Source organism: Microchirus variegatus (assembly GCF_963457635.1).
Source record: "Microchirus variegatus genome assembly, chromosome: 4".
NCBI lineage: Eukaryota > Metazoa > Chordata > Actinopteri > Pleuronectiformes > Soleidae > Microchirus > Microchirus variegatus.
The window spans coordinates 5,056,699-5,061,653 of record NC_139805.1 but is presented as its reverse complement, the minus strand read 5'-3'; positions in this window follow the sequence as shown (position 1 = coordinate 5,061,653).

Sequence of the window (4,955 nt, the reverse complement as noted above, 5' to 3'; positions counted from 1 at the left end):
TGTCATAATGAAAACATGACAAAGCCATTTGACTATCTTTTTCATAAACGATGATGTCAAGACTTCTCATTTTGATGACACTGGCAGTTTCATTGACATGAATACTTGCTTTTGAGGAATGGACGATCCATTTTGAGCAAGTGACATGCTTTTGCAGGTTATCCACTAGGTTTTTTGCAGTTTGCACTAATTGTTTTGAGAAATGCATTAACTGTTGTGCAAATGTTAATAATGATGTGAGAAAAGCACCAAAGAGACTGAGAAAAACTGTAATCTGCACTAATACTTTTTGTATCCCATCATGAAAACAATAAAATACACACGGGAATGATCGACCCTCGTCTCATGTGTTGCTCAGAGTCGTGATTTAAGGTTTGGGTGTGGAGGATCTCAGAGGGTTTTCAGATTTCAAAGCGGGCCCCTGGCACTAATCAACACAACACGCAGTAAACACAAATCAATACATTTACACTACCTTGTTGTCCGTTGCAAAAGCCTCGTAGTATTCTGTGTCATTTGTGTGCGCCCAGGAAAAGAGGATGGCATCACTGGAACAGTCTCTCAACAAATTCAGGTTCCCAGGAGGACATTGGACTTAAAAGACAGATAATTTATGCATTAATTAATTAATCAGATAGATAGATAGATAGATAGATAGATAGATAGATAGATAGATAGATAGATAGATAGATAGATAGATAGATAGATAGATAGATAGATAGATAGATAGATAGATAGATAGATAGATAGATAGATAGATAGATAGATAGATAGATAGATAGATTGAGCAAAGCGGAACAAGAGCGTTAACAGAGAAAAATAAGTAAAGGGATTAAATATCAACATTAAAGTGAAGCGTGACAAATCCTTTTTCAGGTTAAAACGCCCTGATACTGAAGATTACAGCTCCAATGTTTCTTTTCACTGTACGAGGTTTCAGGTTTAAGAAAAACACAAAAACACAGGCTCATTCTAACACAAAACAATATGATATTGACAGCGGAGCTCAATAGAAGACCCAGTTTTCAAAGGAGACACCCAGTGATGCACAAACAGAGGCCAAACAAAAGTATGCTGAGAAAAAAACGGTCATAAACATGCTGCATTCCCAAATGACCTCTGGTATGACGGCACAATAATCCTTATCCTGTGGTCAAAACAGGAAAAAAAAAAACTAATCTAATTACCAGCTTTGTGCGATTTCAACGTCCAAATCAAAATGTCGATTTGAAACACTGAACTGTAATTATATTACAAAGGTAGGTCTAAAATGATCATTGTGCCTTTAGGCTTTCCTGCCGAGGCTTTGTTTCACCAAAGTGAGTTATTTAAGGTCCTTCCTCTGGTGTTATATAGCTGTATATTTGAAATACAACAATTACATGTCATGAAATTACATTCAGCATCACAACATCCTAGTTGTGCACAATGAGGCTTCAGGGGTGCGGTTGGATAGAAAATCTGGATCAGCCTCTCAAACAGAATAGAGTGATATGTGAGATGAAAGGATTAACTGCCAGCACCACATAGATGACAGGGTGGAGTAGCAAAGATGTTCGTCATTCTGACATTTTATTAACCAGTGCTGGTTACTTGGTTTGGTTTAGTCACGTCGCTCTCCTTTTGGCAATGCCAGGATGTCAACTTTGAATTGATGGTGCTGTAAAAACCTCATATGAACCTCATACCTGCACTGCATGTCTGAAAGCAACTTACGTGTGTTGGTTTGAATTATCTGCGTGAGCGTGTGATCGAAGATACTGTTGGGCTTGGTGTTTTATTTAAGGGATATTAAGGATATTTTTCTTTTGTCTCACCAGTGTGAAAAGTGGTTGTGATGTGGCTCATCGAGTTTTCGCAGTTTGCCGATACGGGTGTTACTTGCGCCGTATATATCTGACCACAGTTCAGCCCGGTGATCTGGCAGCTGGTGCCCTGGTCCGTGCACATCAGATGAGCCCCGTTTTTGTCCGTGACCTTTGCCCTGTAGGAGTCGGCTCCGACCACAGTGGACCAATGTATGGTGGCAGAGTTAGCGTCGCAGGAGTAGTCCACCGAAATGGACGAAACTGGTGTGAGCTCTGAAGGCAGCACAGAATGATGACATTATTATTTGGAGACATCTAATGGTGATTATACATTTCCAATACACACTTGATATCGCTCTGTTCATGATAATGGAGCTAAAGAACAATTTACTGCATATACTGTGATATATGGTTGCAGGTCATATATCTCATTATAAAATAAAATAGGCCCAAGGACCTGTTTTTTTTTTTCTCAGGCCCGTGTTTACCCTGACAGCCTCAATAACAAGTAGGTTGTCAGAACATCTGAGTCCTTTCTCTCCCCGAGGATTATATTCTGCGTGTCTGAAAGGAGCGCCTCGGAGAGAATAGCTGACCTAGATCCTAATCACAAAGTTATTCATATTGGTTTTGGCTCCGCAACTCACTGTTGGTGCTGTACGTGTGCGTCGTGGGTTCGCTCGGCACCAAGAACTGGCTGAGCGAGGAAACTGATATCAGATAGGTGGTACAAGGGAGGATGTTATCAACATCCCACTCTGTGTCTGGGACTTCCTGCTCAGATGGCGTGCTGGTGGGATCGTCGATGTTCTGGATGGAAACTTTGTACATCAGGACATCGGCCACCGCGCTCCATGCCACCTTTGCTGTGAAGTCGCCAGTCTGTGTTGCGGTGACATTCTCCGGAGGCTGCGCCACTAAAAGAAGACATGTAGACACTTAGCCAGAGGGTAATAATACACAAAGGGATATCACTGATTTGTCATTTCTTTTTATAATTATATGACTAAGAGGCAAATAATAATAAACCATCAAATGTATAAATGACACTGGTTGAATTAAATCACAGAATGCACAGACAGTGCTACCACACAAGAGATCATGGTTTTCATAAAAAACGTACGCTGGCGACCCCAATACAACTGAACTGCATAGCGTTAGATTTGTGCCACTTAACGTGAATAATATACTCAACAACGACAACAACTGTGAAGAAAATGGCTCCAGTGGAAATTGTCATTGGATCATTAACAATGAAGAGTTATTGAAAATATTAGTTTTTTATTACATGAATTTGTGTTGTACTGGTGTGATGTAAAAAATATTTGTATTGGTTTATTTTATTGATTTATTTATTTTTATAAATATGCATCACATATTTGTTAAACGGAATTATTGTCTTTGAAAAAATTTCAAATTTTTTCTTTGCCTTATTACCGAGCGTGAGTTCTGTTTTAGCTTATTTTCTTCTTTTTTTCTTATAACTTGCTTCTTTTAATGTCTTTTATGTGTGACGTATGTATTGTTAGTCATTTCTAGCTCTCTTATTGTTGATGTTGTATCCTGTGTACTGCACTATAGTTCGCCCTGTGGTTTCAAAATGTGCCGTATAACTAAAATTTGATTGTATCGTAACAAAGCACTTTTTATTTACAGCTCCAAATGGTCAGATCGTGGTCACTCACGAGTCGTGATGGTCCTCAGTTTGCTGGCGTCTCCCATGCCAGCGTTGTTAACCGTGTACACGTAGAAGTCATAGTGGGTGGAAGGCGTGAGGTTTTCCACGACAGCGCTGGTGTTGGTGTTGGGGTAGGTGAGATTGAACATTTGTCCAGTGTCTTGACTGGACACGGCCAGGATGTAGTTTTCCGTTGAGGTCACATCGTCCCATTCTAGATAGGCCGAATGACTCGTCAGCGCCTTGCCCTCCTTTATCTGTGATGTGTCAGGTCCTGAGAGGAAGGCGCGTTAACACAATAACACAAGTTTGTGAGTAGAGATGCATTTTCAATTGACTACAACGTTATACAGTCTCTATCCCGATTATACAAATACATGACCCCTGAGGGCATCTTGCATGAAGATGGGGGGGAAATGTGACAACTCTTTACCTGTGATCGCGTCAGCTGTGTCCTTACACACCACAAAGTAGTACTGGAAGACTTTCACAGTCACGGTATAATGCATCCCCGGTCGCAGACCTTGGACATTGAACTCTGTGTCCGTCTGTGGCAGGGTCACCACGACCGGCGCGAAACTTGTCTCGTTTTTTACCCGTAAGTCCAAAAAATAGCTTGTTGCTGTGGCGTATTTCTCCCATTTTATCTTAATCGATGAGGGGCCTGAGGCGGTTGCTGACAAAATTTTGCAACCTTCGAGAGAGAGAGAGGAAAACATGACACGGAGTTTTAAACATTGTTGTATACAATGCAATTTTCATTGTATCCACGCAAAGCCACGCTAATTTACACATATTGATAATGAATCAATTACATATTTACTGAAAATACATACACCAAATATTATTTTAACTTACTTCCTGCATCTGTAAATGGTATCTGTAAACGACAAAAATAATGTTAGTGGAATATTTTGCTACTACTACTATTGGATCCATATTCTTCACCAGTTTTACACATGATAATAACAAATAGACATATTTACCTGAGTTAGAGACACCAATACTAAAGAAAAGCCTATAGCTCCCAACAATCCCATCTTTGACATTAACGGCAGGATTACATTTAGTTTAGTATACAAGGGAGACAAATACAAAAGGTGTTCTGGATTCTTTTGTGGTTTAGCCCAGTGTGCATGTGAACCAATCAGTATATCCCAAATGGGGCCAGGCGGTCCCACCAATGGCCCCAGGCAATCAGAGCTGCCCTGAGAACACAACAGAAGGGAGGGAACGATGGATGGAGGGATGGATGAAAGTTTGCTGACTTTACCTGTAATCGGGATGACAAAAGAATCTCTGTTTCCATTGCCTGTCACGCATCTGTCCATAATCGTTATAAATATCAGTGAACTTTTATCTCATAACTGCCTGTTTGCGCCAATCACTCTGCGACTCGGTTGGGAACAAGGGCCATTTCTGCACGGAGTTTGCATGTTCTCCCCGTGTGTGTACATGGGTTTCCACAG